Source organism: Lonchura striata, chromosome 1A, assembly GCF_050655825.1.
Source record: "Lonchura striata isolate lonStrDom1 chromosome 1A, ASM5065582v1, whole genome shotgun sequence".
Classification (NCBI taxonomy): Eukaryota; Metazoa; Chordata; class Aves; order Passeriformes; family Estrildidae; genus Lonchura; species Lonchura striata.
Window position 1 is genome coordinate 76,892,821 of NC_140741.1, and position 12,473 is coordinate 76,905,293.

Genomic DNA, 12,473 nt, shown 5'->3' on the forward strand with positions numbered 1-12,473 from the left:
GTACGATGTATTTTTAATTGTATTTGTATCTGTACTCACATTTGTATACTTTATTTCCCTGTGTATTGCTGAAGTTCAAATTAAAGGAATAAAGATTAATCAGCCCCAATAACAATTCCCCTTACCCTCTGCCCCGCCCACCATTCGTGTCCTGTCTTTCTTTGGTGTGGTCGCGTCATCATTTTAACCCTATTTCTCCCTCTGCCTCTTACTTTCCTCTTTAGTCTATTCCTCACTTTATCCTTCCACGTCTAACTCTTTCTCTGTCTCTGGCTGTGTTTCCTTTGTTTCAATTTCTAACACATCTCTATGTTTCTCTAACCCTGTCTATTTTTTTCTAGTCCTCTACATGTATTTCCTCACGTCTCTTTGTATGTCTCTTTCAATCTAGGTTTCACTGCATTTTCTTCTTCTTTTTTTTTTCTCTTTGTCACCCTTTGTCTTTCTAACACTCGCTATCCTTTTCTTTGTCTCTAACACTTTTTTGTTTTCTGTCTAACTTTAACTCTTTTGTCTTTCTAACTCTCTATTTCTTTCCCTCTCGAACCCTACCTTTTGTTCCGTCTCTATTTCTTTTTTTCCTCGCCCATTTCCTTTTCTCTTTCATTTCAAGCGCTTCCTTTTCTGTTTGCGTTTCACTCTTTTTCTCTTTACTCTTTCTGATCTGACTTTTTTGGTTTTTCTTTTCTCTCTAAGTCTTTCATTTTTCTTTCTCTGTCTCCTCCTCACTCTCTCCTCTTGTTCTCACTCTCTCCTCTTCTTCTTCTCACTCTGACTCTCTCCTCCTCACTCTCTCCTCTTGTTCTCACTGTCTCTTCTTCTTATTCTACTCACTCTCTCCTCCTCACTCTCTCCTCTTCTTCTTCTCACTCTGACTCTCTCCTCCTCACTCTCTCCTCTTGTTCTCACTGTCTCTTCTTCTTATTCTACTCACTCTCTCCTCCTCACTCTCTCCTCTTGTTCTCACTGTCTCTTCTTCTTCTTCTACTCACTCTCTCCTCCTCACTCTCTCCTCTTGTTCTCACTGTCTCTTCTTCTTATTCTACTCACTCTCTCCTCCTCACTCTCTCCTCTTCTTCTTCTCACTCTGACTCTCTCCTCCTCACTCTCTCCTCTTGTTCTCACTGTCTCTTCTTCTTCTTCTTCTTCTCACTCTCTTCTTCTCACTCTCTCCTCTTCTTCTTCTCACTCTCTCTTCTTTTTCCTCTCTTTCTCTTCCTTTCTAAACTTAGAATAAAAAAGCAGCAGTAGAAATTTTCATGCTCCCAGGGAGTAAAAAAAAAAAAAAAAAAAAAAAAATTTAAAAGAGAAATTTTTACTCCCTGGGAGCATCAAAATTTCTACTGCTGCACCAGACTTTATATTTTTCTTCTTTTTATATATATATATATACTATACAGTATATATACTGTATATACTATATATACACTATATATACTATAGTGTATATAGTATATATATATACATAATAGGGGTTCTAGTAGGTAGCCCCGACCCCTCCTCCTCTCCCCGCCCCCAGCCACTCCCCCGACGCTCACCCCGCCCCTAGCCACTCCCCCGCCCCTAGCCACTCCCCCGACGCTCACCCCGCCCCTAGCCACTCCCCCGACGCTCACCCCGCCCCTAGCCACTCCCCCGCCCCCAGCCACTCCCCCGACGCTCACCCCGCCCCCAGCCACTCCCCCGACGCTCACCCCGCCCCCAGCCACTCCCCCGACGCTCACCCCGCCCCCAGCCACTCCCCCGACGCTCACCCCGCCCCTAGCCACTCCCCCGACGCTCACCCCGCCCCCAGCCACTCCCCCGACGCTCACCCCGCCCCCAGCCACTCCCCCGACGCTCACCCCGCCCCTAGCCACTCCCCCGACGCTCACCCCGCCCCCAGCCACTCCCCCGACGCTCACCCCGCCCCTAGCCACTCCCCCCGACGCTCACCCCGCCCCCAGCCCGTCCCCCGACGCTCACCCCGCCCCTTGCCACTCCCCCGACGCTCACCCCGCCCCCAGCCCCTCCCCTAACCATAACCCCGCCCCTAACCACTCCCCCGACCCCGCCCCCAGCCCCTCCCCTAACCCTAACCCCGCCCCCAGCCCCTCCCCTAACCCTAACCCCGCCCAGGCAGGGGGGCGTGTCGGGGGGCGGAGCCGGGGGGCGTGTCGGGGGGCGGAGCCGGGGGGCGGAGCCGGGGGGCGTGTCGGGGGGCGGAGCCGGGGGGCGTGTCGGGGGGGCGGAGCGGGGGGGGCGGAGCGGGGGGCGGAGCGGGGGGCGGAGCGGGGGGGCGTGTCGGGGGGCGAAGCGGGGGGCGGAGCCGGGGGCGTGTCGGGGGGCGTGTCGGGGGGCGTTTCGGGGGGGCGTGTCGGGGGGGCGTGTCGGGGGGCGGAGCGGGGGGCGTGTCGGGGGGCGGAGCGGGGGGCGGAGCCGGGGGCGTGTCGGGGGGCGGAGCCGGGGGGCGGAGCCGGGGGCGTGTCGGGGGGGCGGAGCCGGGGGGGCGTGTCGGGGGGGCGTGTCGGGGGCGTGTCGGGGGGGCGGAGCGGGGGGGCGTGTCGGGGGGCGGAGCGGGGGGCGGAGCCGGGGGCGTGTCGGGGGGCGGAGCCGGGGGGCGGAGCCGGGGGCGTGTCGGGGGGGCGGAGCCGGGGGGGCGTGTCGGGGGGGCGTGTCGGGGGCGTGTCGGGGGGGCGGAGCGGGGGGGCGTGTCGGGGGGCGTGTCGGGGGCGGAGCGGGGGGCGGAGCGGGGGGCGGAGCGGGGGGCGTGTCGGGGGGCGGAGCGGGGGGGCGTGCCGGGGGCGTGTCGGGGGGGCGGAGCCGGGGGGCGGAGCGGGGGGGCGTGTCGGGGGGCGTGTCGGGGGCGTGTCGGGGGGCGTGTCGGGGGGCGTGTCGGGGGGCGGAGCGGGGGGGCGTGTCGGGGGGCGGAGCCGGGGGGCGTGTCGGGGGGGCGGAGCGGGGGGGGCGGAGCGGGGGGCGGAGCGGGGGGCTGAGCGGGGGGGGCGTGTCGGGGGGCGTGTCGGGGGGCGGAGCGGGGGGCGGAGCCGGGGGCGTGTCGGGGGGGCGTGTCGGGGGGCGGAGCGGGGGGCGTGTCGGGGGGCGGAGCGGGGGGCGGAGCCGGGGGCGTGTCGGGGGGCGGAGCCGGGGGGCGGAGCCGGGGGCGTGTCGGGGGGGCGGAGCCGGGGGGGCGTGTCGGGGGGGCGTGTCGGGGGCGTGTCGGGGGGGCGGAGCGGGGGGGCGTGTCGGGGGGCGGAGCGGGGGGCGTGTCGGGGGGCGTGTCGGGGGCGGAGCGGGGGGCGGAGCGGGGGGCGGAGCGGGGGGCGTGTCGGGGGGCGGAGCGGGGGGCGTGCCGGGGGCGTGTCGGGGGGGCGGAGCCGGGGGGCGGAGCGGGGGGCGTGTCGGGGGGCGTGTCGGGGGCGTGTCGGGGGGCGTGTCGGGGGGCGTGTCGGGGGGCGGAGCGGGGGGGCGTGTCGGGGGGCGGAGCCGGGGGGCGTGTCGGGGGGGCGGAGCGGGGGGGGCGGAGCGGGGGGCGGAGCGGGGGGCGGAGCGGGGGGGCGTGTCGGGGGGCGGAGCGGGGGGCGGAGCCGGGGGCGTGTCGGGGGGCGGAGCCGGGGGGCGGAGCCGGGGGCGTGTCGGGGGGGCGGAGCCGGGGGGGCGTGTCGGGGGGGCGTGTCGGGGGCGTGTCGGGGGGGCGGAGCCGGGGGGGCGGAGCGGGGGGGCGTGTCGGGGGGCGGAGCGGGGGGGCGTGTCGGGGGGCGTGTCGGGGGCGTGTCGGGGGGCGTGTCGGGGGGCGTGTCGGGGGGCGGAGCGGGGGGGCGTGTCGGGGGGCGGAGCCGGGGGGCGTGTCGGGGGGGCGGAGCGGGGGGGGCGGAGCGGGGGGCGGAGCGGGGGGCTGAGCGGGGGGGGCGTGTCGGGGGGCGTGTCGGGGGGCGGAGCGGGGGGCGGAGCCGGGGGCGTGTCGGGGGGGCGTGTCGGGGGGCGGAGCGGGGGGCGTGTCGGGGGGCGGAGCGGGGGGCGGAGCCGGGGGCGTGTCGGGGGGCGGAGCCGGGGGGCGGAGCCGGGGGCGTGTCGGGGGGGCGGAGCCGGGGGGGCGTGTCGGGGGGGCGTGTCGGGGGCGTGTCGGGGGGGCGGAGCGGGGGGGCGTGTCGGGGGGCGGAGCGGGGGGCGTGTCGGGGGGCGTGTCGGGGGCGGAGCGGGGGGCGGAGCGGGGGGCGGAGCGGGGGGCGTGTCGGGGGGGCGTGTCGGGGGGCGTGTCGGGGGGCGTGTCGGGGGGCGTGTCGGGGGCGTGTCGGGGGGGCGTGTCGGGGGGCGGAGCGGGGGGGCGTGTCGGGGGGCGGAGCGGGTTAGGGTTAGGGTTAGGGTTAGGGTTAGGGTTAGGGTTAGGGTTAGGGTTAGGGTTAGGGTTAGGGTTAGGGTTAGGGTTAGGGTTAGGGTTAGGGTTAGGGTTAGGGTTAGGGTTAGGGGTTAGGGTTAGGGTTAGGGTTAGGGTTAGGGTTAGGGTTAGGGTTAGGGTTAGGGTTAGGGTTAGGGTTAGGGTTAGGGTTAGGGTTAGGGTTAGGGTTAGGGTTAGGGTTAGGGTTAGGGTTAGGGTTAGGGTTAGGGTTAGGGTTAGGGTTAGGGTTAGGGTTAGGGTTAGGGTTAGGGTTAGGGTTAGGGTTAGGGTTAGGGTTAGGGTTAGGGTTAGGGTTAGGGTTAGGGTTAGGGTTAGGGTTAGGGTTAGGGTTAGGGTTAGGGTTAGGGTTAGGGTTAGGGTTAGGGTTAGGGTTAGGGTTAGGGTTAGGGTTAGGGTTAGGGTTAGGGTTAGGGTTAGGGTTAGGGTTAGGGTTAGGGTTAGGGTTAGGGTTAGGGTTAGGGTTAGGGTTAGGGTTAGGGTTAGGGTTAGGGTTAGGGTTAGGGTTAGGGTTAGGGTTAGGGTTAGGGTTAGGGTTAGGGTTAGGGTTAGGGTTAGGGTTAGGGTTAGGGTTAGGGTTAGGGTTAGGGTTAGGGTTAGGGTTAGGGTTAGGGTTAGGGTTAGGGTTAGGGTTAGGGTTAGGGTTAGGGTTAGGGTTAGGGTTAGGGTTAGGGTTAGGGTTAGGGTTAGGGTTAGGGTTAGGGTTAGGGTTAGGGTTAGGGTTAGGGTTAGGGTTAGGGTTAGGGTTAGGGTTAGGGTTAGGGTTAGGGTTAGGGTTAGGGTTAGGGTTAGGGTTAGGGTTAGGGTTAGGGTTAGGGTTAGGGTTAGGGTTAGGGTTAGGGTTAGGGTTAGGGTTAGGGTTAGGGTTAGGGTTAGGGTTAGGGTTAGGGTTAGGGTTAGGGTTAGGGTTAGGGTTAGGGTTAGGGTTAGGGTTAGGGTTAGGGTTAGGGTTAGGGTTAGGGTTAGGGTTAGGGTTAGGGTTAGGGTTAGGGTTAGGGTTAGGGTTAGGGTTAGGGTTAGGGTTAGGGTTAGGGTTAGGGTTAGGGTTAGGGTTAGGGTTAGGGTTAGGGTTAGGGTTAGGGTTAGGGTTAGGGTTAGGGTTAGGGTTAGGGTTAGGGTTAGGGTTAGGGTTAGGGTTAGGGTTAGGGTTAGGGTTAGGGTTAGGGTTAGGGTTAGGGTTAGGGTTAGGGTTAGGGTTAGGGTTAGGGTTAGGGTTAGGGTTAGGGTTAGGGTTAGGGTTAGGGTTAGGGTTAGGGTTAGGGTTAGGGTTAGGGTTAGGGTTAGGGTTAGGGTTAGGGTTAGGGTTAGGGTTAGGGTTAGGGTTAGGGTTAGGGTTAGGGTTAGGGTTAGGGTTAGGGTTAGGGTTAGGGTTAGGGTTAGGGTTAGGGTTAGGGTTAGGGTTAGGGTTAGGGTTAGGGTTAGGGTTAGGGTTAGGGTTAGGGTTAGGGTTAGGGTTAGGGTTAGGGTTAGGGTTAGGGTTAGGGTTAGGGTTAGGGTTAGGGTTAGGGTTAGGGTTAGGGTTAGGGTTAGGGTTAGGGTTAGGGTTAGGGTTAGGGTTAGGGTTAGGGTTAGGGTTAGGGTTAGGGTTAGGGTTAGGGTTAGGGTTAGGGTTAGGGTTAGGGTTAGGGTTAGGGTTAGGGTTAGGGTTAGGGTTAGGGTTAGGGTTAGGGTTAGGGTTAGGGTTAGGGTTAGGGTTAGGGTTAGGGTTAGGGTTAGGGTTAGGGTTAGGGTTAGGGTTAGGGTTAGGGTTAGGGTTAGGGTTAGGGTTAGGGTTAGGGTTAGGGTTAGGGTTAGGGTTAGGGTTAGGGTTAGGGTTAGGGTTAGGGTTAGGGTTAGGGTTAGGGTTAGGGTTAGGGTTAGGGTTAGGGTTAGGGTTAGGGTTAGGGTTAGGGTTAGGGTTAGGGTTAGGGTTAGGGTTAGGGTTAGGGTTAGGGTTAGGGTTAGGGTTAGGGTTAGGGTTAGGGTTAGGGTTAGGGTTAGGGTTAGGGTTAGGGTTAGGGTTAGGGTTAGGGTTAGGGTTAGGGTTAGGGTTAGGGTTAGGGTTAGGGTTAGGGTTAGGGTTAGGGTTAGGGTTAGGGTTAGGGTTAGGGTTAGGGTTAGGGTTAGGGTTAGGGTTAGGGTTAGGGTTAGGGTTAGGGTTAGGGTTAGGGTTAGGGTTAGGGTTAGGGTTAGGGTTAGGGTTAGGGTTAGGGTTAGGGTTAGGGTTAGGGTTAGGGTTAGGGTTAGGGTTAGGGTTAGGGTTAGGGTTAGGGTTAGGGTTAGGGTTAGGGTTAGGGTTAGGGTTAGGGTTAGGGTTAGGGTTAGGGTTAGGGTTAGGGTTAGGGTTAGGGTTAGGGTTAGGGTTAGGGTTAGGGTTAGGGTTAGGGTTAGGGTTAGGGTTAGGGTTAGGGTTAGGGTTAGGGTTAGGGTTAGGGTTAGGGTTAGGGTTAGGGTTAGGGTTAGGGTTAGGGTTAGGGTTAGGGTTAGGGTTAGGGTTAGGGTTAGGGTTAGGGTTAGGGTTAGGGTTAGGGTTAGGGTTAGGGTTAGGGTTAGGGTTAGGGTTAGGGTTAGGGTTAGGGTTAGGGTTAGGGTTAGGGTTAGGGTTAGGGTTAGGGTTAGGGTTAGGGTTAGGGTTAGGGTTAGGGTTAGGGTTAGGGTTAGGGTTAGGGTTAGGGTTAGGGTTAGGGTTAGGGTTAGGGTTAGGGTTAGGGTTAGGGTTAGGGTTAGGGTTAGGGTTAGGGTTAGGGTTAGGGTTAGGGTTAGGGTTAGGGTTAGGGTTAGGGTTAGGGTTAGGGTTAGGGTTAGGGTTAGGGTTAGGGTTAGGGTTAGGGTTAGGGTTAGGGTTAGGGTTAGGGTTAGGGTTAGGGTTAGGGTTAGGGTTAGGGTTAGGGTTAGGGTTAGGGTTAGGGTTAGGGTTAGGGTTAGGGTTAGGGTTAGGGTTAGGGTTAGGGTTAGGGTTAGGGTTAGGGTTAGGGTTAGGGTTAGGGTTAGGGTTAGGGTTAGGGTTAGGGTTAGGGTTAGGGTTAGGGTTAGGGTTAGGGTTAGGGTTAGGGTTAGGGTTAGGGTTAGGGTTAGGGTTAGGGTTAGGGTTAGGGTTAGGGTTAGGGTTAGGGTTAGGGTTAGGGTTAGGGTTAGGGTTAGGGTTAGGGTTAGGGTTAGGGTTAGGGTTAGGGTTAGGGTTAGGGTTAGGGTTAGGGTTAGGGTTAGGGTTAGGGTTAGGGTTAGGGTTAGGGTTAGGGTTAGGGTTAGGGTTAGGGTTAGGGTTAGGGTTAGGGTTAGGGTTAGGGTTAGGGTTAGGGTTAGGGTTAGGGTTAGGGTTAGGGTTAGGGTTAGGGTTAGGGTTAGGGTTAGGGTTAGGGTTAGGGTTAGGGTTAGGGTTAGGGTTAGGGTTAGGGTTAGGGTTAGGGTTAGGGTTAGGGTTAGGGTTAGGGTTAGGGTTAGGGTTAGGGTTAGGGTTAGGGTTAGGGTTAGGGTTAGGGTTAGGGTTAGGGTTAGGGTTAGGGTTAGGGTTAGGGTTAGGGTTAGGGTTAGGGTTAGGGTTAGGGTTAGGGTTAGGGTTAGGGTTAGGGTTAGGGTTAGGGTTAGGGTTAGGGTTAGGGTTAGGGTTAGGGTTAGGGTTAGGGTTAGGGTTAGGGTTAGGGTTAGGGTTAGGGTTAGGGTTAGGGTTAGGGTTAGGGTTAGGGTTAGGGTTAGGGTTAGGGTTAGGGTTAGGGTTAGGGTTAGGGTTAGGGTTAGGGTTAGGGTTAGGGTTAGGGTTAGGGTTAGGGTTAGGGTTAGGGTTAGGGTTAGGGTTAGGGTTAGGGTTAGGGTTAGGGTTAGGGTTAGGGTTAGGGTTAGGGTTAGGGTTAGGGTTAGGGTTAGGGTTAGGGTTAGGGTTAGGGTTAGGGTTAGGGTTAGGGTTAGGGTTAGGGTTAGGGTTAGGGTTAGGGTTAGGGTTAGGGTTAGGGTTAGGGTTAGGGTTAGGGTTAGGGTTAGGGTTAGGGTTAGGGTTAGGGTTAGGGTTAGGGTTAGGGTTAGGGTTAGGGTTAGGGTTAGGGTTAGGGTTAGGGTTAGGGTTAGGGTTAGGGTTAGGGTTAGGGTTAGGGTTAGGGTTAGGGTTAGGGTTAGGGTTAGGGTTAGGGTTAGGGTTAGGGTTAGGGTTAGGGTTAGGGTTAGGGTTAGGGTTAGGGTTAGGGTTAGGGTTAGGGTTAGGGTTAGGGTTAGGGTTAGGGTTAGGGTTAGGGTTAGGGTTAGGGTTAGGGTTAGGGTTAGGGTTAGGGTTAGGGTTAGGGTTAGGGTTAGGGTTAGGGTTAGGGTTAGGGTTAGGGTTAGGGTTAGGGTTAGGGTTAGGGTTAGGGTTAGGGTTAGGGTTAGGGTTAGGGTTAGGGTTAGGGTTAGGGTTAGGGTTAGGGTTAGGGTTAGGGTTAGGGTTAGGGTTAGGGTTAGGGTTAGGGTTAGGGTTAGGGTTAGGGTTAGGGTTAGGGTTAGGGTTAGGGTTAGGGTTAGGGTTAGGGTTAGGGTTAGGGTTAGGGTTAGGGTTAGGGTTAGGGTTAGGGTTAGGGTTAGGGTTAGGGTTAGGGTTAGGGTTAGGGTTAGGGTTAGGGTTAGGGTTAGGGTTAGGGTTAGGGTTAGGGTTAGGGTTAGGGTTAGGGTTAGGGTTAGGGTTAGGGTTAGGGTTAGGGTTAGGGTTAGGGTTAGGGTTAGGGTTAGGGTTAGGGTTAGGGTTAGGGTTAGGGTTAGGGTTAGGGTTAGGGTTAGGGTTAGGGTTAGGGTTAGGGTTAGGGTTAGGGTTAGGGTTAGGGTTAGGGTTAGGGTTAGGGTTAGGGTTAGGGTTAGGGTTAGGGTTAGGGTTAGGGTTAGGGTTAGGGTTAGGGTTAGGGTTAGGGTTAGGGTTAGGGTTAGGGTTAGGGTTAGGGTTAGGGTTAGGGTTAGGGTTAGGGTTAGGGTTAGGGTTAGGGTTAGGGTTAGGGTTAGGGTTAGGGTTAGGGTTAGGGTTAGGGTTAGGGTTAGGGTTAGGGTTAGGGTTAGGGTTAGGGTTAGGGTTAGGGTTAGGGTTAGGGTTAGGGTTAGGGTTAGGGTTAGGGTTAGGGTTAGGGTTAGGGTTAGGGTTAGGGTTAGGGTTAGGGTTAGGGTTAGGGTTAGGGTTAGGGTTAGGGTTAGGGTTAGGGTTAGGGTTAGGGTTAGGGTTAGGGTTAGGGTTAGGGTTAGGGTTAGGGTTAGGGTTAGGGTTAGGGTTAGGGTTAGGGTTAGGGTTAGGGTTAGGGTTAGGGTTAGGGTTAGGGTTAGGGTTAGGGTTAGGGTTAGGGTTAGGGTTAGGGTTAGGGTTAGGGTTAGGGTTAGGGTTAGGGTTAGGGTTAGGGTTAGGGTTAGGGTTAGGGTTAGGGTTAGGGTTAGGGTTAGGGTTAGGGTTAGGGTTAGGGTTAGGGTTAGGGTTAGGGTTAGGGTTAGGGTTAGGGTTAGGGTTAGGGTTAGGGTTAGGGTTAGGGTTAGGGTTAGGGTTAGGGTTAGGGTTAGGGTTAGGGTTAGGGTTAGGGTTAGGGTTAGGGTTAGGGTTAGGGTTAGGGTTAGGGTTAGGGTTAGGGTTAGGGTTAGGGTTAGGGTTAGGGTTAGGGTTAGGGTTAGGGTTAGGGTTAGGGTTAGGGTTAGGGTTAGGGTTAGGGTTAGGGTTAGGGTTAGGGTTAGGGTTAGGGTTAGGGTTAGGGTTAGGGTTAGGGTTAGGGTTAGGGTTAGGGTTAGGGTTAGGGTTAGGGTTAGGGTTAGGGTTAGGGTTAGGGTTAGGGTTAGGGTTAGGGTTAGGGTTAGGGTTAGGGTTAGGGTTAGGGTTAGGGTTAGGGTTAGGGTTAGGGTTAGGGTTAGGGTTAGGGTTAGGGTTAGGGTTAGGGTTAGGGTTAGGGTTAGGGTTAGGGTTAGGGTTAGGGTTAGGGTTAGGGTTAGGGTTAGGGTTAGGGTTAGGGTTAGGGTTAGGGTTAGGGTTAGGGTTAGGGTTAGGGTTAGGGTTAGGGTTAGGGTTAGGGTTAGGGTTAGGGTTAGGGTTAGGGTTAGGGTTAGGGTTAGGGTTAGGGTTAGGGTTAGGGTTAGGGTTAGGGTTAGGGTTAGGGTTAGGGTTAGGGTTAGGGTTAGGGTTAGGGTTAGGGTTAGGGTTAGGGTTAGGGTTAGGGTTAGGGTTAGGGTTAGGGTTAGGGTTAGGGTTAGGGTTAGGGTTAGGGTTAGGGTTAGGGTTAGGGTTAGGGTTAGGGTTAGGGTTAGGGTTAGGGTTAGGGTTAGGGTTAGGGTTAGGGTTAGGGTTAGGGTTAGGGTTAGGGTTAGGGTTAGGGTTAGGGTTAGGGTTAGGGTTAGGGTTAGGGTTAGGGTTAGGGTTAGGGTTAGGGTTAGGGTTAGGGTTAGGGTTAGGGTTAGGGTTAGGGTTAGGGTTAGGGTTAGGGTTAGGGTTAGGGTTAGGGTTAGGGTTAGGGTTAGGGTTAGGGTTAGGGTTAGGGTTAGGGTTAGGGTTAGGGTTAGGGTTAGGGTTAGGGTTAGGGTTAGGGTTAGGGTTAGGGTTAGGGTTAGGGTTAGGGTTAGGGTTAGGGTTAGGGTTAGGGTTAGGGTTAGGGTTAGGGTTAGGGTTAGGGTTAGGGTTAGGGTTAGGGTTAGGGTTAGGGTTAGGGTTAGGGTTAGGGTTAGGGTTAGGGTTAGGGTTAGGGTTAGGGTTAGGGTTAGGGTTAGGGTTAGGGTTAGGGTTAGGGTTAGGGTTAGGGTTAGGGTTAGGGTTAGGGTTAGGGTTAGGGTTAGGGTTAGGGTTAGGGTTAGGGTTAGGGTTAGGGTTAGGGTTAGGGTTAGGGTTAGGGTTAGGGTTAGGGTTAGGGTTAGGGTTAGGGTTAGGGTTAGGGTTAGGGTTAGGGTTAGGGTTAGGGTTAGGGTTAGGGTTAGGGTTAGGGTTAGGGTTAGGGTTAGGGTTAGGGTTAGGGTTAGGGTTAGGGTTAGGGTTAGGGTTAGGGTTAGGGTTAGGGTTAGGGTTAGGGTTAGGGTTAGGGTTAGGGTTAGGGTTAGGGTTAGGGTTAGGGTTAGGGTTAGGGTTAGGGTTAGGGTTAGGGTTAGGGTTAGGGTTAGGGTTAGGGTTAGGGTTAGGGTTAGGGTTAGGGTTAGGGTTAGGGTTAGGGTTAGGGTTAGGGTTAGGGTTAGGGTTAGGGTTAGGGTTAGGGTTAGGGTTAGGGTTAGGGTTAGGGTTAGGGTTAGGGTTAGGGTTAGGGTTAGGGTTAGGGTTAGGGTTAGGGTTAGGGTTAGGGTTAGGGTTAGGGTTAGGGTTAGGGTTAGGGTTAGGGTTAGGGTTAGGGTTAGGGTTAGGGTTAGGGTTAGGGTTAGGGTTAGGGTTAGGGTTAGGGTTAGGGTTAGGGTTAGGGTTAGGGTTAGGGTTAGGGTTAGGGTTAGGGTTAGGGTTAGGGTTAGGGTTAGGGTTAGGGTTAGGGTTAGGGTTAGGGTTAGGGTTAGGGTTAGGGTTAGGGTTAGGGTTAGGGTTAGGGTTAGGGTTAGGGTTAGGGTTAGGGTTAGGGTTAGGGTTAGGGTTAGGGTTAGGGTTAGGGTTAGGGTTAGGGTTAGGGTTAGGGTTAGGGTTAGGGTTAGGGTTAGGGTTAGGGTTAGGGTTAGGGTTAGGGTTAGGGTTAGGGTTAGGGTTAGGGTTAGGGTTAGGGTTAGGGTTAGGGTTAGGGTTAGGGTTAGGGTTAGGGTTAGGGTTAGGGTTAGGGTTAGGGTTAGGGTTAGGGTTAGGGTTAGGGTTAGGGTTAGGGTTAGGGTTAGGGTTAGGGTTAGGGTTAGGGTTAGGGTTAGGGTTAGGGTTAGGGTTAGGGTTAGGGTTAGGGTTAGGGTTAGGGTTAGGGTTAGGGTTAGGGTTAGGGTTAGGGTTAGGGTTAGGGTTAGGGTTAGGGTTAGGGTTAGGGTTAGGGTTAGGGTTAGGGTTAGGGTTAGGGTTAGGGTTAGGGTTAGGGTTAGGGTTAGGGTTAGGGTTAGGGTTAGGGTTAGGGTTAGGGTTAGGGTTAGGGTTAGGGTTAGGGTTAGGGTTAGGGTTAGGGTTAGGGTTAGGGTTAGGGTTAGGGTTAGGGTTAGGGTTAGGGTTAGGGTTAGGGTTAGGGTTAGGGTTAGGGTTAGGGTTAGGGTTAGGGTTAGGGTTAGG